This window comes from Nyctereutes procyonoides, unplaced genomic scaffold (assembly GCF_905146905.1).
Source record: "Nyctereutes procyonoides isolate TBG_1078 unplaced genomic scaffold, NYPRO_anot_genome, whole genome shotgun sequence".
Classification (NCBI taxonomy): domain Eukaryota; kingdom Metazoa; phylum Chordata; class Mammalia; order Carnivora; family Canidae; genus Nyctereutes; species Nyctereutes procyonoides.
In genome coordinates, this window is record NW_026575026.1 from 6,804,330 (window position 1) to 6,830,934 (window position 26,605).

General features: G+C 37.1%; 1 protein-coding gene across 6 annotated transcripts in view; it reads right to left on the reverse strand.

The window, feature by feature from the left end:
- SLC4A4 (solute carrier family 4 member 4) overlaps nucleotides 1-26,605 on the reverse strand; it is a 345,822-nt gene that overhangs the window by 227,207 nt on the left and 92,010 nt on the right. Inside the window, exon 1 of one of the 6 annotated variants that reach the window (XM_055315263.1) lies at nucleotides 3,041-3,249. The exons of the other annotated variants lie outside the window; for them this stretch is intronic. The gene's annotated coding sequence lies outside the window, so the exon portion shown is untranslated. Of the gene's footprint in view, nucleotides 1-3,040; nucleotides 3,250-26,605 lie in introns of those variants that run through there. 6 annotated transcript variants of the gene reach the window in all.

Consider the following 26,605-nt stretch of genomic DNA (forward strand, 5'->3'; position numbering starts at 1 on the left):
TGCCAACATTCAAATGAAACATGTTCCAGGAAGTTACATACATTATCCAAGTCACAGATCCAGTAATGGAAGGATCTAGACTTAGCATGCAGTTGTGGATTTGTCTGACCCTGAAGTCTACACTCTTTTTTACTACAGCATGCTTCCGCTCCATTTCTATGTCTACTCTATTTCAGAACACAGGGCTCCCTTCAAGAACCCATGCTCCATATCTCAAAAACATAACTGGCCATTGACTTGAACTCTTTGAAAGTGAGAGATGTTGAGATCTTGATAACAATGTTTATCTTTTTCTGTAAAGTAACCAAGCACTATATATTACCAAATGCCCTCCAATGAGTGTTAAAATTTTCCTACACTAAGCTTAGGATTGAGCTGTTATTCCTTTACTTTTCAACAAGCCATCCATTCTATTCCTTTTAATTTCTTTTCCTCTGATTGTAAATGGCTTTAAGAGCTGTCTAAATCCATTGCCGAGTTCAAATAACTTAGCCTATAAACTTGTCAGTTTTCACTTTGGAGGTTACAGATCTGTTTAAGAGTCAGAGGACATGCAAACAAACACAAGCAGAGTTTTGTGTAAAACTGATGCAACTATTTTGGAAAATTATTTTCAAGCTCATCAAACAACTTTCAAAATGTATATTTTTTAAAAAATAAAATAAAAAATAAATAAATAAAAAGTATTCATTCCAGGAATAAAAGTACCCTAGGGTTTGCATGGGCCTAAGCTACTACGATGGATGTACACTGAAAAATAAGAATAAAATCAACTAACAGTGCATACACAACCTCATAAAATCTTATAAGTTTAAAAAAAAATTATCCTGTAAAAATTCGCTAAGGAACATTATAATTTTTAAGACTGTCAAGGGTCAAAAAATGCTTAGAATAATAATGCAATACATTAGCTGAAAAAAATACCTTTCCACTTTACAGCCCTGTTTAGAGACCTTTAAAAACACATATGACCTGTGTTTTAAAATGGCCTGTACCACTGTGGTGACCAGCTGACCACTCTGCTTTACAGGCCCATTTCCCTAATCTCCGCCATGGTGAAATATGCCAAACAGATGTTTACCGGCACATCTCTTAGCAACATATTTGGTTTCTATTGAAAACATTTGGAGATCTGCATTACAAATGCTTGCAAACAGAGTTCTTTGCTAAGGCCCAGAAAGGTTCAGAGGGAGGATTTTCTTCTCTACTTCAAGTGCAGCAACTGTGTTTCAAAAGCAAGGCTGTTGGAGAATAAATTGAAGCCCAGTAGATGACATTTTGTCAAAACAATCTGCAAACATTTATTTTGCTGCCACAGTTCAGTCGAAAACAGTTCCTACTGAGATACTGACACTGTTATAATGTTGATTCATGCTTTTGTGGCTTCAAAAATTAATAACCGTAACTTTTGTTTTTAAATGGTTTGGAATTGCCAGCAGTACACTACCTCCAACTGGCTCTAAATAAAGCAGTTCATAATTTAACTTGTTCTCAAAAACAGGAAAGCATCTCTTTCTCTGAAGCTTTGGTTCCAAAATGGTTTTTCATGCAACAAAGTAAAGCTAAAGACTGTACCACAGCCCTTCATGCTCAAGAAGCAAGGGAGAGAGAACTTCAGGGTCCTCAGTGATGAAATCTAAAAACTAAGACTTTCAAGGGCTTTATCATCAGATGTGTTCTTTAAGTTCAAAATGCCTATGCTGTGGTCATTAAATCTTCCACAATACAAACCTCTAATGTGCATGTTCTTCCAAACTTTAATCAGAGGAGAAAACTGAGGCATCTACCCAGTGTCAAAATCTCTCTGTAAATCTCCATCCTTAAACTTTAAAGACTCTCATGGATTTCGCATTTAAAGTTAATAATTCTGTTTTATTATAAGAATATTTCCTTGCAAATATCCAAGTAAAAGTGATGTTTCACATAAATATTATATGCTTATCTACCCAATCCTAGGAGCAACTGGAGCCCACTCTGAAAAGGAAGTCTTCTCTGCCTCTACTAAAGAAGTTCTAAATCAATGCCTGCAGCTTGGCTCGACATCCGACCATGATCTGACAAACATTAACTCTGATAAAGTAATATAATGACATTCAATATCTCTTATCTATTTTTGTTCTCCCAGGAAACTCAACTCAAACCAAAGTCCTTAAACAGTTCAATTTCTCAACCTTGGTGAGGTGTGAACTATTAACAGAGTGAGCTGGGACAGGTCAGCTCTGCCTTAATCTATGGTATTTATAAGGAATCTTAAGCTTGATGCAATTGAACATAGAATACAGAGAAAAACAAAGAATTCCATGGGAAAGGGAGGAACCTAAAAAGTCAGCCAAATTTCCAGTCTCTCAAGATTCAGATAGTCATTGTTTGGCTTGATAATTTTATAAATTCCAAGAAAATCAAACGCACTATTATTTAATATGCTTGACTTATCCAATCTGCCTTAAATAGCATGGATAATTAAGGACTGACAATGAATATGCAAAGTACCTGTAATCTGTGATCCTATCAAGCTACTAATTCATTCACAAATTTGTAATAAGTATCTCTGATGTGCCAGGAACTATGTACACACTATAGTGCTCTGGGTGGGCTCAGATCTCATATCTCGAAAGGGAAAAACTGACATGTAAACAGATAATTATAGTAATCGTGCAAAGTGCTTTTGATTTATTCATTCATCTAATAAGCACTTACTAAGCACCTACTGTGAACTGAGCCCCTACTAGGCACTATGCTAGGGGCTATAACAGAATAATGTTTTTTTTTTTCCTTAAAGCACTTTGGAAGTCTATATCTCAACGTGGCTGAAGCACAGAGCATGGTAAGAGAAGAGAGAGGAGACTATAAAAATAGATATAAGTCATGAATGGTCCTATATACTTTGATAAAGCATTTAGACTTTATCCTATGGTGCCAATAGGGAAGTATTGAGAGCCCCAAGCAGGAAGTGGCAAGAGCAGGTGTGTATTTTAGAAAGCTGTGTAGGCAATGCCATAGTTTGTGGGGGCAAGAAGGGAGGGTATTCAGCAGTTCTTACCACGATGAAGACATCTGTAGCGTTGTGATTGGTAGTTGTAAACACCTATTCAAGTGGACTGCTCTTTGCAGCTCAGCATCTGGGTGTTCTTGGCCGCACACATGTTGAGAATGTAGCTTCCTGCTGTTCATCTCCAACCGTCCGTGGCAAGGCTACCTTCCCTCAAAGGTGCACTCAGCATTTCTTCTGCAACTCCGTTCATAAATGCACCACTTTCAGTTATTAGGCAACATCTTACAAGATTACCTTATTTTCATGTATACTCTTCACCTACCTAAAAAAAAACCTGGCAAATCTAAATATATAGCATTTCCTGCTATAGTCCAGCATCCAGTGGTATTGCTTCTGATGTCACTGAGTTTAGGAAGGTAATCCAGAGCTAAGATTTCCATTTTCTTAGCTACTTTTCATTCTACATTCACCACTGTTAACCCTTGATAATCAGTTATACTGAAGTATCTTTAAGTGGTTTTTCCAACTGTTGCAAGGAAAATTTAAGGCAGGCCTTTAGCCAGACAACACCTGAGCTGTATTTTTCAATCTTGATCATCAGATTCACCTGAGATTATTCAAAATATAGAATACGAGGTTCCTGAGTCTCAGTAGATCTGAAGGAAGAGGGGTGAGTCAGGAATCTGTCTTTTTAAGAGAAACCCTAGGTGAGGTTAAGAATTAGGCTGGTTTGGTAAACCCTAGATTGAAGCTACTCTAATGAGTTCCTTATAATTAAAACAGTATTAAGCACATATTTTTTATCTTAAATACTTTAATGAAACAGGCAATCACTTTAAGTAATTGCCACCCATTTAATGTTTACTGAAACAGTTTACAACTAATTCACATGCCATTTTCTAAACGCTTCAGGCTTACTTGGCTTTCCTGCTGTGCCTTAAACAGTTTGTTAACCATTAATAAAGAGTGAAGAAAAATCCAAATCTGGAGGTCATTTTAACAGTAAAAGGGGCTGCCAAGAAACATGACTTGTAATTAGCAAAATACATGTGAGTTCCTTGTGGCGTTAACCAGAAACTTATGATCAGAGCTTTACAGCAAGAACAGGCCATGAATAAGCAACCTGTTTCCTAAAATAAGTCACCTTCTCTTTTTGTCCTCTGTCAATCAGAAAATATACAGAAAAAGTACTATTTTAGCAATTAACAATGAGTATTTGTGGAACAGCATTATTGATAAACTCAGGGCAAAGATATATGTAAATGAAAAATACAAATTGATAATCTAGTAAGTGGTTACTACTCTTTATGTGTAGCCCTCATTCTAAATTCTCTGCATTTGATTTTTTCCCATTTAGTAATGCCAAGACCATATTATGTCGATTTTTTAGATGAGGAAACTGAGGCACAGAGAAGTAAACCTGTCCAAGGTCAAAGACTGATAGGTGGCAGAGATGGGAACTGAAACTGAGAAGTCTAACTTCAGAGCCTCTGCTCTGACACTGAGGGACTTACAGACTTGAGCTGTGTTTGTCAGAAATAGAAGAGCCATTGACCAAAAACACAGGAAGGATCTTCAAAACAAGTCAGGCTTATAACTCGGTATCCAATCCACTAGTGAGGGCCGACTATGTAGGAAGGCACTGCGCTTGCGCTCCATGCTTTGGGAAATATTAACATAAAGATGAATAAGACAAAGTCCCTTCTCATCTTCACTGCTTATTCAACTGTCATCTTTCACGAGCCCTTCCCTGACTCCAAAGAGACTTCATCAATGTCTTCTGTAAGTACCCACAGGACTCTGTGTATGTCTCTCAAGCACTAGTGTGTCACTTTTCACGCTGCATTACAATGAAATCCTCATATATCTGCCTATTCTTCCAAGATATTCTAAGTTCCATGACGCATTCTGGGAACAGAGAGCAAGTCTCAGCTCCTTGTCCAGTACCTAGCTTCCTAGTAGTGCCTCAGCACACTTCTGTCTCTCAACAGATGTTTCATGAATGAGTGAACATATGAAACACAGAGAGAGGGATGCAGAAGTAAAATAACTTGCTCTATGATTCACAGTACACTTGTGGCAAAGATGAGAAAACAGTTTGTATACTCCAGCCCCACCTAGTCAAAAGTTCTAATATACTACCTGCATCTTCTCTTTGGCTAAAACTGCATGATTTCACACTTTACCATACATTATGAAACGTAAAATTTTGTTCCCATTTCATCTTTATGCTTCATCTCTCATTTGACATAGTAAATCATTGTCGGCATGGCGACTGCATACTTCAATTTCTGTTGTTAGACCATTTTCAGGGTATGCATATCTGCAATTTAATTTTCAGAAGAGTATGCTGAAGAAACCCATTCTAAAACTGAATGTTTAGAAAGGTCAAGTCACTTGTCCAATGTTGGACAGCTAGTAAGAGACACACCAAGACGTAAATCTAACTCCAAATCCCACACTAATAACCACTGTACTATTTTTGTGCTCTCAGAGATCCAAATATCACCCTCACCTTCACCTATGTGACCTTGAGGAATTTATTTGACTTTTCTGAGACTCATTTTTTCCTGACTGTATCAGATAGAATTAACATATAAGATTGTGTAAGTTCAAGGTACAAAATGTAATCATTTGATATCAGTACACATTTTGAAATGATTATCACAATTAGGCTAGTTAACACCTCTATCACTTCACATAATTACCGTGTGTGTGTGTGTGTGTGTGTGTGTGTGTGGTGAGAATAATTAGGATTTACTCTTTTAGCACCTTTCAAGTATATAATATAGTATTGTTAACTATAGTCATCATGCTGTACATCAGATCCCCAGAATTTATTCATCCTCTTATAACTGCAAGTTTGTACCCTTTGACCAACATCTCCCCATTCTCCACATCCCAGCTCCTAATAACCACCATTCTACTCTCTATTTCTATGAGTTCATGAGCCTCATTTTTATCATCTGTGAACTTGAAAGAGAACTCATAGGAATGATAAAAGGATTAAATGAGATAATAAATATAAACTGTCAGTCACATAGTAGGTAGTCAATAACTAAGTATTGATGGCCCATTAACTAATAACCAGATTTGACTAATGGTTCAGCACATTTGTTAACAATCAATTTAGATAATAATACTTCTATGAAATGCTGTGCTATAAAGACAACTCTGTTGGAATTTCTCTCCTGACTAGGAGTTCTGGAGTGTTCCACAAAATTAAAGATAAACAGCAGATTCCACAATGAAAAGAGATACCTATAGATTAACATTCTTCTAGGAAGTCTTTTTACTATCCTTATTTAAAAAGGACTCTGAAGTACAAAGTTTAAAAACCTGCCCAAGGCCAACTCAGCCATTGGGGAATCTGGAACCAGAGTCCAGTTTCATGTTGTACTCATTTATTCACAGCTGCCTTGCTTCCATACTAAGGTGTGGCTCTTTTTCTAAAAGCAGTTCCAAAATGAAACAGCATTCCTACCCAGTAGAGGAAGGATCCAGAGGACTTAATTTCAGATTCAGGCTCTGCCACATACCAGCTCTGTGAATCAGGCCAAAGTTTCCTCATCGATGGAACAGGGGATGAAACCGCTTTCTCACAGGACCGCTGAGGATTCAATGAGACAATGCACAGGAATGGGCCTAGCATGGAGCCAGGAATATAACACGCACGTGACAGATGTTCATGACAGAATCTGGAGATCACAAGATGCAGCAAAACAAAGTGTTGTTGCCCATTTTCTTACAAGTACTTAAATACAGTGAAGAAGGAAGAAAGGAAGGAAAAGAAAGAGGGGATATAAGGAGAGAGGGACGAAGGTAGAGGGGATGGATAGGAAAGGAAGGTAGAAGATGAAAGGGGGAGGGAAAAACAAGAAAAGGAAATAAAAAAACCTATCTTGGATGTTATAACATCAATTGTGTTGAGAAAGAACAAGTAGGCTTCAAAGTCACACACAGCCTTGGGATTCTGATCCTGGATTACAATGGTTAACTATGGCCTTCTGTTTTATTCTCTCTGCTAATAGTAACAGCAATTGTGATTCCTAATCAAAGAATCGAAAAGTGGACAGGATGAATCATAAACCGATACTTTTTGTCCATGTATGCTAGAAGAGTTGTTTTTCCAGCAGTGGTCTATGGGAAAGACATTAGGAGACAAAAAGCACCTTGAGGTCTGAGCAACAAAGTCACCGGCAAACATTCTGACAGAGAAACAGAGACTTGTCTGAAACACTAATAGGCATATTGCATTGCTCTGAAATAGACCTTCCCATTGTGCAGATGCCATTTGCGCTAAATTTTACTATAAACAATGAATCTGCTTTTCTCTACTCCCAAAGAAGCATTATATGAATAATCGATCTACTGCCCTCCTATTCCATCTTAGCATTTCTCTCTCCTCCCTTCTGCTCAGTCCACAGATTTATACTTATTATGTCCTTCAAGTTCCTGAAATGCATTCACAGGAGATAGTAAAGCAAAGGAAAAGAAGAGCTGATGGAAATTACTTTTAAAAGAAAAAAAGGTGGGATTCCTGGGTGGCTCAGTGGTTGAGCATCTGCCTTTGGCTCAGGTCATGATCTAAGGGTCCTAGGATTGAGTCCAGCAACAGGCTCCCCACAGGGAGCCTGCTTCTCTCTCTGCCTATGTCTCTGCCTGTCTCTCTCTGTGTCTCTCATGAATAAATAAAAGCTTTTAAAAAGAGAGAGAAAGGTGGTCACAGCCTGATTCTTATGCTTTTCTTTTTGACAGATGATAAATCTCATTTATAACAGAATGTATTTTAAACACTGGAAAAATGATTACTGCAAAAAGTGAAAATGCTTAAGGAAACATGATGGAATGGAAAGCCATCTAAAATCCATTTACCAAAATCTATGTTTAGGTAGAGTGTATGATGTTTTGCAAATGCAAAACACCTTATTTAGGCCTAACATGGCACCATCCTCCTTTCCCATAAGGTCGCAAACTCCCAATCGTAGTGTTACCTATGGGTCTTACAGGGAAGACCAGGGTACCATCACCACTAAAGGTCACAATCGAAATACAAATGTCCGCTCTAGAAACAGGTTGCTGAAAACTATGCATTCAAGCAGGGTGCCTACCTTCCAGAATTTCAGCACACCTGGAGGGGAAGAAACAAACAGCCAAGAGCCCACTATGCAGGTACTACATTTCAAAAAGAGTGAGCTACAAGCAATGCAGTTAGATCCAAGACCCACAGGTCCACTTCCACACATTCCTTTTCCAACAAAATTGGCTGTTTTCATTGATAAGGAGTATCCGTTACCTCCCTACTCTGTGGAAAGAATCAATCACTGCAGTCATAGAGAAGAGGCATAAAGTCACAGAATTTTAGATCAAGAAGAGACCTTAGGAGTTATACAAAAATAGCATTTTATAAACAAGAAAAAGAGGTTCAGAGACATTAAATGCCCATTTTCAGCAAGTCATTAGCAGAGACCATTTTTTAAATTCATAATTCTCAGCACATAGCTCTTTCTACCACTATAACACACTTTATCAATAATTTGGTTGTTTTGAAGTTTTAGGATATTTCCTTTGCTAAGACGGGGGGGGGGGGGGGAATCACCACCACTTCAAAGCCCGGAAGACTAAATACACAACACCTACGAAATCAAATTATGTGCCTCCTCCTCAAATCTACAATAATCAATGTCATTCCTACCTCAAACTGAAATAAATAGTATCTTATTAAGCTATACCATCTTTTGCTATAGCACAAAAGCACCAACCACCAAATACACAAAATAAAACTGGGAATGTGTCAGACTTATCATAGTAAGTGTAACTCATTTCCTTAGCACCTGTCTCCAAATGCCTAATTTCCTATGACCTAGACAACAGGGAAGCTTGTCAGTGCCAGTTGGCTGAAGTCACATATCCTTCTACCACTTTTCTGCCTCACAGATAACAAAAACTAATCTCTTAACTTGACTAATTCAATGGTTTATTCGAAACCAGAATAAAACTTCTCTTTGGAAATATAAATGATACTCATATTATGAACATCTAGTTTGTGAGACGTTCTGCTTCAAAAAGATGTTATAAAAATAAACATAATAGCTGAACTAATAAAGAAAATTAATAAGATTTTACTAAAATTAAACCCCAATTAACATTTTCATCAGAAAAGTTGAGTTTCTAATGAAAACAACAAATAAATTGAATGAGGCCAAAGGATGAAATGAAACTGGCCACTCATCTACAAGACTGGATAGATGAAAACCAAGCCCCAAATGAAAATCAGAAGTCTTTCCAAAAACTGAGAAACACAGAACCTACCCATATCTGAACCCGAACTATTTTCTGTTGACACGTTCTAACCTGAAGATGGCCCCAGTGTCCAACTGAGGAAATACATTTTCTGGGATGTGAAACTCATCTTAGGAAATTCTGAATCTTCTGTCCAATACTGTTTGCTGTGTAAAAAAAAGGACTCTCACTTCCACTCAAACAGCTAGAAAATTTCTCTGAAAAGCATAATACACATCTAATCATTTATGGTGCATTTGGTAACTCACAAAAAAATATTGTTTTAAAATTTGATAAATGCTACTATTTAAGCAACAATGTAAAAGTAAAACACTATCAACCTTAACAATTAAACTCAATCCTTCAAAATGCAGTTTTTCACCAGGCTGTGTAAAAGCTAAGCCTTTACTGATATCTGTTCTCTTTCTCCTCCTTTCTCAACCCAAAGTTGCCTGCAGAACTCCAGTACAAAATTAGCACACCTGTGATTTTTCACTCCTTAACAGTAGCCTTTATACAAATATGTCTTTTAACCACCAAAGAAGAGTATATTAAGTTTATAGGTCTTCCCTAAGATGAAACATTCATTACTAATATTTGGGTACACCTGGGTGGCTTAGTGGTTGAGCGTCTGCCTTCGGCTGAGGGCATAATCCCAGGGTCCTGGGATAGAGTCCCGCTTCAGGTTCCCACTGGGAGCCTGCTTCTCCCTCTGCCTATGTCTCTGCTTCTATGTGTGTCTCTCTCTTGAATAAATAAATAAAACCTTTTAAAAATTTTAAGCTAAAAAATAAATATGTCATATATTGGAAATCCACAGGCAAAATATGAATCTTTATTGAAACCTTACCTCTTATAGAAAAATCAACACAAAATGGATCATTGTCTTAAATGTAAAATGTAAAACTACAAAACTTCTTTTTCCTTTCAAATTTTTATTTAAAATCTAGTTCAATAACATACAGTATAATATTAGCTTTAGGTATAGAATTTAGTGATTCATTGCTTACATACAATACTCAGTACTCATCACAAGTGCCCTCCTTAATCCCCATCACCTATTTACCCCAACTCCCTGCCCACCTCCCCTCCAGCAATCCTCAGTTTGTTCTTTATAGTTAAGAGTCTGTTCCCTTGTTTACCTCTCTCCTTTTTTTCTCCAATGTTCATCTGTTTTGTTTCTTAAATCCACATATGAGTAAAGTCATACAGTATTGTCTTTCCCTGACTGACTTAATTCACGTAGCATAATACACTCTAGCTCTATACACATCATTGCAAATGACAAGATTTTATTCTTTTGATGGCTGAGTAATATTCCATTGTATATAAATTATACCTCTTGTTTATCTATTCATCAGTCAATGGACATTTGGATTCTTCCCATAATCTGGCTACTGTTGATAATGCTGCTATAAACATTGGGGTGCATATATCCCTTCAAATCAGTATTTTTGTATCCTTTAAATACCTAATAGTGCAATTGCTAGATCATAGGGTAGTTCTATTTTTAACTTTATGAGGAACCTCCATACTGTTTTCCAGAGTGGCTGTACCACTTTGCATTCCGCCAACAATACAAGAGGGCTCTCCTTTCCCCGCATCCTAGCCAATACCTGTTGTTTCCTATACTGTTAATTTTAGCCATTTTGTCAGGTGTGAGGTGATATTTCATTGTAGTTTTGATTTGTATTTCCCTGATGATGAGTGATGTTGAGCATATTTTCATATGTCTGTTGGCCATCTGGATGTCTTCTTTGGGAAAAGTATTCATGTCTTCTGCCCATTTATCAACTGGATTATTTGTTTTTTGGGTGTTGAGTTTTAGAAGTTCTTTATATATAATGGATACTAACCCTTTATCAGATATGTCATTTGCAAATATAGGAGACCATTCCAAAGGTTGCCTTTTAGTTTTGCTGATTGTTTCCTTCACTGTGCAGAAGTTTTTATCTTGATGAAGTCCCAAGAGTTTATTTTTGCTTTTGTTCCCTTACCACAGGAGACATATCTAGTAAGAAGTTGCTACAGCCAATGTCAAAGAGATTACTGCCTGTGTTCTCCTCTAGGATTTTGATGATTTCCTGTCTCACATTTAGGTCTTTCATCCATTTTTAATTTATTTTTGTGTATGGTGTAAGAAAGTGGTCTGATTTTATTCACAAAGTGCTTTTAAATACGTTTTCTCATTTAAGACTCACAATTCTCAACTATGATAGAAAAGGGAAATGGAAACAAAGCCTCAGAAGCTGATACTGCTATTAAGTGAGCCAGATCTTCTGATTTCAAATACTATGCTCTTTTTACAGTCACAAGAGAAACTAACAAATTGTTAAATTTTACAACTTTATTTATAAATATATTAAAAAGTATGTATTTGTATATATATGTGCATATCAATATATACATGCACAGTGTATATATGTGCATATCATATATAAATGTCATATATATAGACACACATAGGACAAACCAGACAAGTATATGTAAGGATAAATAATCATCTTCTACATAAACAACCACACATGAGAAAACAAAAGGAGTAAGCAGTTTTTAACAATTAATGTGTGATATGATTCTGCAAAAAAGGCATATGATGCTGCAAGGGTAGCTCCAGTATCAGGGATAATAATTGGACCAGAAAGCCAAAGGGGCTCAGCATGTCTACCTGAAGACGCCACCTCATTCCATGATATTGATGGTTTACAGCACAGGGTCTGTAGCAGCATGCCACCGGGCAAAGCACAGTTAACATAGATTCTTCAAGGACTCTGTCCGACAGCCAAATCTCTAGTTGAGTTTTACAAGGACCTCTTTGTCTTGGGCCCCCTCCCAACACATGAGAAACCTCACAATGTCTCTTGCCACTGAGTACAACTAAGCTGAGCCACTGGGTATTACACTGGCTCTCAAGGGTGGCCAGCAGTTGAGCCAAGACATATTTCCAATATTTCTCAGCCTTGTAAACAACCTATACTTTGTATGAGCTTGTCTTTTATCTTTAATAAAAGATTAGGGGATATTTTTTGCCAATAATGCTTTAAAATCCAGAACAAAGTAATATCCGATGAAAATAATTTATTTTCTGCCTTTTATATCCTATCACCCAGTCAATAAGGCAAATTGATATGGCTGTAAAATGACATATCTACAAGGACAGAGTATTTCTCCCTTTTAACCTGAGACAGCAAATTTTTCAAGTATGTGTAGTAAGTGGAGAATTATTTGCAATTAGCAACTCCATGATATGCTAAACATACATAAGTAAGCCACTTTTAAAATTAGGAAAATATTGGGGCACCTGGGTGGCTCAGTGGTTGAGTGTCTGCCTTTGGCTCAATCATGATCTCGGCGGGGTCCTGGGATGGAGTCCTGCATCGGGCTCCCTGCAGGAAGCCTGATTCTCATTCTGCCTATGTTTTTGCCCCTCTCTCTGTATCTATCATGAATAAATAAACAAAATATTTTTTAAAAATAAAATAAAATTAGGAAAATATTAAAAGGATAGTACATGTAATCAGTAAAAAACATCAAATCATATTTCAGTCTCTCCAACTTTTTTGATGCTTAAAAATTATGAGTTAGTCTAATATATCTAAAAGTAACTAATGTCCCCAAAACAAAAAATATGACCGACTCTGAATAAAATAAACTCAAGGAGCCCAGAGCTTTGCCATTTATCCAGACATTTCTTATAACAAAGAAATGTTGCATGTTACCAAAAGGTACAAATTGGAATTTTAGACTCATAGTTCATCAATTGTTACACTGAGGTAGGTCAATTACTAATTATATCTAATGCAAAACACAAGTTAATCTCTTTTTATGTATGCATTTAAATGCATATAAATCCAAAGAGAAGGGAGTAGAAAGAAAACCCGAGAGGTAACTTGATAGCAAAAGAATGAAGACAGGCTTTGATTTTCTGCTCCATTACTTATTCTATTTTATTGCTTCTTGCTCCATGTTGTTTGAACTACAGAAATAAAAACACAAGTTTTATTTTATTTTATTTTTAAATTTTATTTATTTACTCATGAGAGAGAGAGAGTGAGGGGCAGAGACACAGGTAGAGGGAGAAGCAGGCTCCATGCAGGGAGCCTGATGTAGGACTCGATCCCAGGTTTCCAGGATCATGCCCTGGGCTGAAGGCGGCGCTAAACCGCTGAGCCACCGGGGCTGCCCCACAAGTTTTATTTGTATGAGAGAAAGAAGAAAGAAAAAAAAGAAGAAAATGAAAAAATAAATTTAGAAAGATTTGGTTCAAATCAGGACCACCAAAAACCTAGAACAATCTCTGAGTGGACACAACACTTTAGAAATGGGCAGCTGCTGCCATAGATAAGCCCACGTCGATTTAAGGTAAATGACATTATTAAGGCTTTCTCAAGGTGAAAAAGCAGAAGGGACTACCTTCTCCAAACCTCTCCATTTCCTCTCCAATCAATGGTGAAGAATCATGAAAAGGAATTCAGTTCCACGATTGCCTCCTCTCTTGGGAAAATCAAGGTAAAGCCCCTGAAAATCTCTTATATTGCTATTACAAAGGATCTGAATATTCCAAACCAAAGGTAAACCAGCCCAGAGTGACCACATTAATACCTAGGGTATTATTTGCAGCGCCAGGGTCTAACCTGCCCCCACAGAATCAAGAGAAGATCCCTCTCCATCTGTAAGTACAGAAGCAGAGCAACAGTCGCCAGTTGGTGTACTGGAGTCTCATGGGAAATGAATCAAACTCTAAGCAAGATAAGAGTATTTGGTGGATAGCTGTGAGGGAGAAGAATCTCAAAGAAAGACAGGTGTGAGGAGGAGCTTTTCCCATTGCACAGTCCATGACTGACCCAGAAATTTGGTTTTAATTTGTAATGAGGAGTCTGCCTCAGAAAGGAGTCAGACTAAAATATTACCAGATACAATAGAGTAGGAGCTGAAGAATGCTTACCTCCAAAAGGAGGTCCCAACTGCTAAGCCAAACTGCCAATCATTCCAAATTACATCATAATGGCAAAGCTTCAGCTATTACCTCAAAAGAGGATGCCACTTTGATATATTCTTTGTACACCACTGACCATCCAGTAAATAGACACGGATTTTGTGGATAAAAACCATGATGTTATGTGACAAAAACTTTCAGATCTGTTTATGCCTTGACCCAGCAATTCTACTATTTAGAATTTATCCTGAAGAAATAACCATGGATGTGCTCAAAGAATTAACAACAGAAATGTTTGATAAAGCACTATTGATGGTAACCAAAATGAGGAAGAACCCAAACTCCAAAACAGGGAAATGGTTTAAGTAATTATAGTACATCTCTACAATAAGCCATTAAAAATAACATTGGGTTTGTTATAAAACTACGTAACAATCTAAAAAGATGTTCATTGAGACACTGTTAGGAGAAAAGAGCAGACTTTGAAGATAGTATTTATAGTATGATATCATTTTTATAAAAAATATGTTTTAATATACAAACTTAGGAGACTATACCTAAAATATTAATGACTACAAATCCTATATAATTGCTATGTTTTCCTTTTTTGCTTATCAATATTAATTATATTTTCTTTAGTACTTATATATACCACTTTTACAGTAAGAAAAGTATTTTTGAAGTAAAATACATAACTCATAAATCTACATCTACAACCACTATGCTCCTAAACTTTAGTCCTTTGTCTCCAATTATTTCCTACAGAAGTGAAGTTCTGTTCCCCACTTCTATCATTAAACTTCTTTCCCTCAGTCTTCCATATCTAAAAACTTAAAGCCAGGATAAGCATATTTTATAATTCTAGCATACCTAAATGCTCAAAACTGTAGAAAGGAAAATAAATAGTCTCCAAAAGGTAATGAGTTGTAAAGAACATTTTATAGAACAAGATTGAAATTTTTGGAGAAAAAAAAAACTATCTTTTTGACCAGTGATGTTTCAAATTAAATATAGCTGTAAACATAATATTTGTAACAACTGCGGGTTCCATTCATTCTTTATATATCATTGGCTGAAGAAAGCCAATGACTTTTAAGGCAGCTAGTCCTAAAGTTTATTTATTTTTATTTTTTATTTTTTTATTTTTTTTTAGTCCTAAAGTTTAAATTAAAAGAGAATATAAAATGAGATAGAATTAAGTTTGGTAAGGAGTAATCTGTCTTTAGTCCTTAAATAGTTGGCATGTGTATCTTCTATAATTAATGGCAAAATCTCCCTCACAAGCAGTTTCCAGATGCCTTACTTAAACTACAGCTAGTCAGTCTCTGATTCATCATGTGTACAGGAATGCTCTCCTAACAGGCCACACTTGCTAGCTCACTGCAAAAGAAAGATTACTACCCCCTCTACTGCCATTAAAAAAAAAAATTTCAAATGTGTTTAATCTCTTTCAAGGCCAGTTGTTGACATACATTCCTCCCCCTAGTCAGGTTCCAACCAATGTAAAGCATCCAAACATGAACTTACATCAATCCATGATCTACTATGAGTCTACCAAAGTCACCAACAACCTTAATCATGTGCCAAGGGAAATAACAAGGAACAGGCCACCCTAGAATAAAGATGCATTTCATACCTGTCAGGGGAATCTGTTCCACTGTACTATTAGACAGCTTGACAAAGGAAACCTTTCCTAAGTGGAGAATTTGCCATCTCTCTTAATCTCACAGAAATCTTACTGCCATCGAGCTTAATTTTTCCGAATGTTACACCTTCTTCCAGAAAGAATTTATGGTAGTTACTAATATTCTCCTGGTTCTGGAGGAAACATGTAAACTACCTCCAGAAATTTCTGTCAGGTTAAGTTCTCCTTTATATCTACTATGTAACTGAGGAAGCTAACTTTTTACTTGGAATTTATCATGTACTCCAAAACCAATTGTGTAATAATTACCTAATTCCTTCATTAATTCATGAAAGCTCACCCTTTCTACTGGCTCACAGTAAAAGAAAACTCATACTTGAATGAGTTTCTATGCAAAGACTCAGAATTTAAAGAGTGCCAGGGATATGTCCTGGGTTATATATAATGGATGCCTGAAAGCCCAAAACACATGAGGTAAAAAGAAAAATTAGTTACCCTCAGTGTAAGTACTAAGAGAATTATCTAACTGATCCTGAAGAGCCACCATTCAATTGACTTTGAAGAAGGTTTTCACACAACACCAGCCATCTGTGGACTTGAGAAGTCAGCCCAGTGGAGCTTGGGGAACCTAACTGGTCTCCAATCACTATGCTGTTAAAGGTATCTTTCACTGTATTCTATAAAGTCCTCTTTATTTCTTTCTGGATTCTGTGTTGGCGACACTTTTGCTTCTCCTAAGCAAATGGCTTGTTTTTAATTCATTATGCCTATAAATTCAGTAAGTAATCAAGTTTTGTATTTTTCCCCAGCTGGAAGAAAACTTAATAACAAAAGTGAAGCCCACATATACCAGGTGACCATGACTGCTCAATGGTTTCTATTTTTTCTTCTTGATTCCAGAAGTCTCTATCACTCCTTCCCCTTTCGTTTCTCATTTATTTACCTTTTTTTTTTGTATTCTTTTAGTTTCTATAATAGCTATATGTCACCTTGGTTCTTTCTGGTAATTAGATGGAGTTCAAATAAGTAAATGTAGAAAGTTATGAGACCTTTTGAAAATTACTGGCTCGATTCACTATACATCCTATACTAAACAGCAGTTTTTGTGAAATCAAGAAACACACCACTATATGCATCACAGTCAAGTATTAACTGGAAGAGATGAGCAGAAAATTTTCATATTCCCATGCAATCCAAGTTTAAAGCACAGTTTCCAGTTCACCTATCTAAATTACATTATATAGAACACTAGAAAACAGTATGTTTCATATTAGAGAAGCAGCACAAGAAATTCATGTTTTACTAGAAGAGACATGAAAAGATATAGAAACATTAAATCCTCAATTATAGGCAAGTTATATTTAGCCCCTTGTTAGTTCTGGGCAACTACCACCTGAACATTAAAAAAAAAATGAGCTAATAGAAATAAAAAAAAATTAAAACCCATCTATACTTTCATCCATTCTCAATTAGTTTTTGTAATATGATCATAAAACATTCAAAATCACATATCACATATTTAATTCACCAGAAAAGCACATTTTCATATAATTACATCCAAATTAGATCATCTTATACCTATAATTTCAGATTTTATAAATATAAAGGAGACCACCACTAATTAGTTGAAAAGGAGAAAGATTGAAAAGTTTTTCTTTCTACCATTTTCTCCCTCTGAGTCATGAAAAAGTTTCTGCTGCCTTTTAAAATTCAAGTTCTTCACCATATCTAACACAACTGCACCTCCATTTATTCAACTAGACTGATGATATTTCTTATAAAATGGTTATGTGCTTTTGACATAGCATCAATAATATGTCATTAGATGTAGAGCTTTGATTCAGCCTAACCAAAAATTTCTTTGGTGACTCCACTTCCATGTAAATTAATATTAATTATTTTTATAAACTTTATATTTTCCATAATGCAACATTTGTGACAAATACTTCAAGATCACCTATTAGCATACACCAAATAACAGTACCCACGCTGATGCTCTCCAATACTGCTTGGGTTTTACATTTTCCCCCAGATTTTTCCCAGAGCCAAATATGATCTTATGAACCCAAGTAAGTCCAACAGTTCAGCTTTGAAAGTTTCTCTCTCACATAACAACACATCAAATCACTTGATCAGTCTGTAGGTATACAATAACTGTAACCTCAATTTCTTCAAGTGACCTCATAATTTTTCTTGAAATATTGAAGACCCAGATACCCAGTCATATGTGCTAAAGCAATTATAGAAGGGATTATTTATTAAACATTAATCTTGTCATGGCAGAGTACCTAGAAAAATCCCTGATGCACTTTTCCACTGAAACCTTACTGGAAGCACATTTTTCTGAGTCTCCAAAGATCTTTCCCTTAACAAATCTGATAGGCCTTTCTCAAGCCTCCAATCCCCTTGACCTCTATGCTTCATTTAGCACTGTTGAAATTCTCTCCTCGCATGGTTTCCCTGGATGTTCTCTGTGTTCTTCTACTACCTCTTTGTCTCATTTGCTGACTGTTCTTTTTGTCTGCCTCCACCCCCTTGGCTGGCAACAGCTTGAAGGTTCAGAACTTGGCTCTCTGCATTTTCCCCTCAGTATTCACCACTATGAAGCCTACACCAGCACTAAATGAGCTCTCACCTTGCAGAGATGCCTCCAAAATCACCCGTTAGGGCTTGACATCTCTAATTGTGATTCCATATCCAGTTATTGACCATCTATTCCGTATCCAGTAACTGACCAGTTACTGGTCATCTCAGGCTGACCCCTGACATCCACAATGTAACATCGTAAAGACAGAGCTCATTTTTTCCCACCCCCTGAGACTTTCCCAGCACCCCCACACAAAGTCCTCATTATCTTATACCTGGATTACAAAACACCCCCCTAGCACTCTTCCCACCTCTAGTTCTACCACTCCAATCCATCATGAACACTGCTGCCTAAATAACTACCATATCTATCAATTTCAGCACATTGTATACATTCAGAACCTATGACATGTTCCTACTGTCTGCTCCATCAAATCACTAATAAAATTAATCACAAATTATCAATGGCCATGGAAGTTTCAACTTGACCAAACCAATGTGTTTAAGAACCACCACTTATGACTTGCTTATTGTCATTTCCAAATCTGTGTCCTCGCACACCTTTCTTCACTCTTCATCCTCACTTCTATTTGCCAATTTATGTTTCTCTCTTTCTTTATTATCCAGTTCAAAATTCAGTTCCTTCTTCCCTTATCCCCATATCTTTACCACCTCTCCCCTAATTGCTTGATACTTAAATATTCAACTCACGCTATGTTCTTTTCACTTATTGATATGCTACTTGGCAAGTGATGTCAATTTGTGTCATATGTACATGTTATCTTTATCCCTGCTAGATTACAAAACTCCGAAACAAGGAATATCTCTTACTTATAATAATATTTTAGTGCTTGTAGAAAAACATTTATAACATTTTGGTGCTCTGTACTGTACGTGACCAGCAGTTATCCACTAACTAGTTGTTAATTATAAATAGTGTCATGTTTGGTCAACGTCATAATCCTATATCCAGATCCTATAAGAAATACTACACATTCAATGCACATTTCAACCAGTAGTCAAAGAGATACAATTTTCTTCAATAAAAAGTGTTAAAATATTCCATTATAGACCTTTTTTCTCTTCAGATTAACTTTATTTTTTTTTCTTATGCTCTCCACTTTAACTCATCTACTTGCTAAAAAGAAAAGGAATGATTTCTTACCTAACCTAATTACTTGCTCCTGCCTGTATTGGAAGCCTGGCTCTCTTATCTACTTTGCTTAGTGCTACCCTCACAGGCATAAAAAAGCCTATTTTCAAGGTCAGCCTAGGCCTCTCCTTAAGTCCCTGGAGTTTGAGAACCTAGAATATAATTCCACCAGCCACCCAGAAATCAAGAAGCAACCTGCATTTGAATGAAAGATACAGTCATACATATTCTGATGTCAGCCATACAAAGGAGAAAGAGAGACAATTAGAATTGACTTTCTCTTACTCAGAATGGAGTGAGGGAAAAAGCAGAATACTCTGTATAGCATCTCCATGGAGATTTTTAATTGGATAAATAACTGAACTATGCAAGATGTCTCAAGTGAGGATATTGGCCTGGTGGCTCAAGATGCCCTTGAAAGCTCCTACAGAGGCCCTACCCTGCATTTGCACTCCTGACTCCTTGTTTTCAAGCCAAATCATCAAGAGCTGCATGGTCTGTATCCATTAGAAAGCAAGGCCTCTGACATTTTCAATGACTCTGACTGAAAGAGAAACATTTAGCAAACACAGGCCTAAACTGATGTATCCCAGATCTTCCACTCATTGCTTTCAATTAGGGCACCACGCAAGATACAATGAATTTAAGTAAGACTCTTTCTGAATGTGGCTTCTTTATGGCACAGTCCCCTAGACTATCAAAACCAAAAGGTATTAATATGACATCATTAAGTATTAAAAGCCAGATGGATATGGACAGTTCCTAAATGTACTTTGGTAGATAGAGAATTAAAAGATATCAGAACAATATATCAGATCCTGGGAATTTCTGTCACGATCAGTATAATAGATAATACAAGCTATACATAATGAAAGCTTGACTTTAGATTTAAAAAAAAAAAGATGCTTCAAGTCATTTGTTCACACTGAATCTTGGTGAAATTTCGTAAATAGAAAATACTTTGTTTTGGTCCATAGTTCAGGGTAGGATATAGAACAAAAAAAAAAAAAATAAGCATTTTGTTTATTTTTTCTGTATTAAAAATGATCACTGGATTACAACCAAAACTACCAAAACCAAAATTTTTAATTTCATAAAGAAACCCAGGATAAGTACAAGATCAATGAAACTTATCCAGGGCGGGGGGGGGGGGGGGGGAAGCCCTAGCACAACATAAGATATATCTGATGAAAGCAAACTTCTGATTTAAAACACTAAGGCCATACTGTACACTGAAGATATAGACATGGTCACTGCCAAAGGCATAAACATGAAGGGTTAAATGCCAGTTGGTGTTAGTAATGAAAATATGATCCCATAAAGGAAAGATTGAATGACACCCAAAAGCCAATAAAACACGGGACAATTCTATTGCTTCTTCAGGAAGAATGGCTAACATTATTAGAATGTATGTAGACCAAGACTTAAGCCTTTCTCACCCTTTGTACTTTCACAGTGACTGAAGACTATAAAATATTCTTTTTACCAAATTTTCTAAAAATGGACAATTTCCTTTTATTTGGTTTTAATTTTTATACTTTGAATGTATGCCTTCCTTCTAATTAGATCTCCCTGTTACATTCTGTTCTTTCTAGGCTGAGTTACAGTATGGCTTTGTATAATGCATATGGGCAACTCGTTGTAATGTACACTGGTAACTTGCCTAGAAATACTAGCACTCATCCTTCTGAGAACAGAGACATCTAATTAGAAGACTGTAATCAACCCAGGCGATCTGCCTTCACACTACCCAGGGTAAGAGCATGAACTTTGGTGTCAGACAAACCTAGCTGAAGTCTTGGCTCTGCCATTCACTAAGGGCATGACCTGAAGAAGTTACTGTTACTTTTTTTTTAAAGATTTTATTTATTTATTTATGATAGTCACACACACAGAGAGAGAGAGGCAGAGACATAGGCAGAGGGAGAAGCAGGCTCCATGCACCGGGAACCCGATGTGGGACTTGATCCCGGGTCTCCAGGATCGCGCCCTGGGCCAAAGGCAGGCGCTAAACCGCGGCGCCACCCAGGGATCCCAGTTACTGTTACTTTTAACCTCATCTGGAGCCAATTAAAAAGAAAAGGTTGTGAATATACAAATAATAACATTTATTTCACAGTGTTTTTAAGAGAGGATAAACAGAATGTACATCATGGTCCCTGGCACATAATAAATCCTGCCTAATTTTCAAGAAAAATAATATCGGTAAGAGTATCGCTTCTACCATTTATTCATAACCTTAAACTTTCTACTTCATAAAATGTAAATAACAATACTAAGTGCACAAGATTGTTACAAAGATTGATGAGATGCTGTCAGTGAAAATACTTCTTGACGGTATATCTATGCACAAAAGGTATACACAAAAGGAGGGTAACATTATTCTGCTCAACTTAATAAACCGAGTGTTTCCCAGATGCTATAACCAAAGGCAACATATAATGCTTGACCTGACTTTGCACAAGGTTGTAGAAACTGCTAGTGATGATTCCAGTTTGGTTAGTGTTTCTCTATCTCAGTAGGGCACAAGGAGAAACACACACGAGGGGAAAAACAGAAGTCTCCAAAGCAAATGATCCTTTGACAATACAATGCATCTAAGTAGGAAAGTAGGGAAGTAGAAAGTAAATAGGAAAGAAGGGAAGTAGGAAAGCATCAACTTATACATTCAATGCTTTTGAATGTTCAGTCTTCTGACCACTTGCAAGAGAATGCACAGAGAGTGCTTTTATAAGACACTTCTGAGCAACACCCCAACCAGTTAGTCAAAATCTCTGGGAGTGAGGTCAAGAATCTGAATTTTTAACAAGACTCCAAGAGGTCTGGTATCCAATCAAGTTTGAGAACTTCTGCCTCAAAGTTTTGTTACAAAAAAAAAAAAAAACACAAATAAGCACAGTTAGTACTTGTCATTATGGAAAACTGTCTCCCCCCCAAAAAAAGGAGGAAATAGATCTCACCCCAAAATTTTAATCAAAGTACAAATTTTGAAATGGATGGGGTACACAAGATTTTTAAAAAATCAAGATTTTGGGATCCCTGGGTGGCGCAGCGGTTTGGCGCTTGCCTTTGGCCCAGGGCGCGATCCTGGAGACCCGGGATCGAGTCCCACGTCGGGCTCCTGGTGCATGGAGCCTGCTTCTCCCTCTGCCTATGTCTCTGCCTCTCTCTCTCTCTATCTCTCTGTGACTATCATAAATAAATAAAAATTTAAAAAAAATCAAGATTTTTCTCTTACATACATCTTTTCAATGACATTTCATAAAGAAATATAAACATTGATTTACAACTGGTCATTATTCAATAGTCCGGTTTCCCTGTGCTCCAGATACTGGCACTTGCTTCCCCTTAACACTTGCACACTTGTTTGTGCCAACTCTTTCAACAAAAGTTAAAAATCAGCATACTTCAAGTTCCAAGGCTTCATCAAACCCCAGCCTTCACTGAACTTGCCTGAAACACAACCACCCATCTTTTGAGGCTAGGGACATCTAATGAGAGGATTATAATCAACACAGGCAATCTGCCTTCACACTCTCCTGGTGAACCTGTGGGGAGTATCTCCACTCAGAATACTGCTGACAGTGCTTAGTCACATTCACACCAGTTCTTTCAGCCTGAAAGGTTACCAGGAACCAGTATGGGTTCACGGAGAATGTGCTATACCAAAATAGCCTCATTTCTTTTTCTGATTAAATGACAGCATTGTGGGAGGGATTGGGGGGGTGGAGGCCCCAAGAAAGGCCCACCACCACTTCCTCAGGGGCAGAGGAGCTGGAGATTTAAGAATTGGCAATACTCTCTTAGTGTGGTCACACTTAGATGCTGGGAGAGTCATGCGTCCCTGAGGACAAAGAAACAGCATTTGGGATATGCCTTGTTCTTTGGCTGGTTCTGATTTGTATCCTTTATAATAAAACTGTAATCATTAAAAAAATATGCTGTACTGAGATACAGAAATACTAACCAAATTGGAATCATCACCACAGCATCATTAACTTGAATTAAGCAAAATATCTAACCTTACCCCATAACTAACTTACTTAGTGGTTACCTTATGACAAGCCCTTGAAGAAGCGCTTTAGGCTTTGGTCCCTCATAGAGTAAACAAAGAATGACATTTGTATGTCACACTCAAGTAGAGAGATAAAACTACTTGACACCTGGGTCCACTAAGGCCCTGCCCAGCTACCCAAGAACTGCAAAGATCCATTTCTCAGTACATCTGTAATCTATTGCTGCAGGATGTCAGCTGGGAAACATACTCCAAGGAATATCACTCCGTAACTACACAATGGTCTAACCATTTTCCCCACTGAGGGCACCAGTCTGGATATCAATGAGTGAGAGATGTAGATTGGCAGGTATTTACCCAAAGGGACTAAAGCAGGAAACATCAGAAAACCAAAGAGGACTAGAGGACTAGGGTGAAACTGGATATAAGAAGAAAACTCAAAGTATAAGAAGACAGAAATATACAAGAAAAGAATGAGGAGCAAAACCACTCATGGGAGCTAAGAGGTTCCAAGACCAGGATGTATAAGTGGGTCATCGTCTTCGTTTAAAGGCAAAGGTTCAGAAAGATGTAAACACAAAGAGAGCTGACTGATGGACCACAACCAGCTCAGAGAAGTAACGCACTATTCTATCTGACATTGTTAGCAATGACCTGGAAACTTAGAATAAGCTTATAAAAACATCGAGTCACCCAAAGCTAAGAGATTTTACAATTCCTTCTTATTTTCAAGGGCTATCATGTGAGAAAAGGAAAAGGGATTAATTGTATTATGAAGGGCACAATTAAGACCAAAGGGTCAAAAACCACTGGAAGGCTGACTCTGATCCAATGTAATGAAAGGCATTTTAACAATTAAACTTGTCCACAAATGGAATGGACCACAGTGCAAGCAATGAGCTCTCTGGCCCTAGGAGTGTGAATTATGGTCAGCTGGAAAAATCGTCACAAGGATTTCTGCTTGGATGAGAGAGAGAATAGCTGGCCTTTAAATTCTTTGTGCTCAAATTCTTCAAAAAATATTTTGGGAGAAACCAACTCTTTCTACCATGAAAGGAGTAGTAATGAATCTGGCAAAGAGTATAACATCTAAAATGATCCCAGGCTGAATTACAAGTAGAAGCCCTTTATTTCCATTCTGGGAATATAACTGATAGAGGCTTATTTTTACCTATGACATCACACTACTACTAGCACTACTCCTATTACCCTTATCACCGTGGGTTAAGTTTCCAACAGAAGTTTACAGACTTTAAAGTCAAGACAAAGACAGAAGAAAAGGACCCTATTCCTGAAAGCTCACTACTGAGAAAATATGAGATGATTGTTCACTCTCCTCCTTCAGCATAAAAAAGTAAAAGAAGGAGGGACCTGCAGGAAGAGGACTATAAAAAGCTCACTTGGGTCTGAAAGGATGACACCGTGGACCAGCCTGGGATCACCTTACACTGAACTCTGCACAGAAGTTCCCTAAGACCTGGAACACATACAAAACCAGTGGAAATTTTGTAGAAGAAGAGTAATCAAAGTTCCGGACCCAATCCGATTTCTGTAAATAGCAATAAATTATTAACAAACAGGTACAGTTTGGTGGTCAACAGGCATGAATCTTAAGAAAAGAAAGTGGGGATGACAGAGCAATAATGTTGACTCAAAAGCCACTCTCCCAACAGCCTAAAATTTTCTTCCCTGAAAATGACATACAGAGACCATGGACTTGCACTTATAAGACAAGAGTGGCCTTCATACCAGGTCCTGCAGAGATTCTGCTGCCTGCCCACATACAAAGACTAAGACATCCAAAGCAATTGAGGCAGAACTAGTTCAGTCTGTGTGATTCTGAGAAGCTCCTTCTGTGAGTCAAATGTCAGGACTGCACACATTTCAGCTTCTAAAGACACTCTGTACCTGGATCATCCTCTTATTCCAGGAGACATCACCATAAAAAGGCACATAAAGATCAAAGATAGAAATGAGGTTTTCATTAAAAGGTTTCCCAAGACAATGTAAGAGAAATAAGGATCAGGGGAGGAGGAGAAAGAGGATGAAGGTCATAAAGATATTAAAGAAATATAAAACACATCAGCAGAGCCATGGTCATTGTTTGTTGCTGCACAGAGCCAGAGCAACAGTTTTAGGTTGTCGTAAAAGACAGAGTGGCAGGACATTGGGTAGGTATTTACATAATAAAATTTTGCTCATCATATTTATAACCAAGTCTATTAGATATTAGACCTCAGCTTAAATGTATTGGTGCCATTTTCTTTGCATATTTGAAAAATCCAGTCACCAGTCATGGGTGTTTCAATCATTTATACTGAGCGGCATGGTCGTGGTCCAGTTAAAATCAGCTTTAGGGCTGCTTTTTTCCCTTAATGCAGCTACTTGTTTGTTTGCCAGACACTACAATACACTGGCCAAATGGGTTGTTTTCTGGTTTTCCGCTGAGCCCACTTGTAACTTTACCAAGCCACAGCTTTTTCTTTCCTAAGAGCTCAGATAGTTTTTCCATTACTTTTCTGTTATAACCCCAAAGTAAACTTTTCAAGGTTTTTTAACAGGGTTCATTAAAAAGCCGCTCTTTTTCAGAACTTGTACCACTGAGCAAGAACTGATATTGTGAAACAAGAAATCTAAGAATGAAATAACGTGCATCATGCAGTCATCTCACTCAGGAAATTAAAGGGAAACAAAAAAGAGAGAAAATAAGGCAAATGCCCCTTACTATTAATCCCTGATGTTGTGTATTGTTCAAGACAAATCAACAGACTGCATATCATTGGCAATACTAAGATATTTCTAATGGACTGTCAACTCCAACACACAATATTTAATGTGGCAAATATTTCTGAGAGAGAATCAATCAATTAATCACTGTGGCATTAGATACATGGAAATGCTTAACACAATACATATTCTATATGTCAAAGGGGGCATTTCCACAACACATTACAGTTTTAAAAATGCTCTACTGAACATCAATTATCATTTCTCAT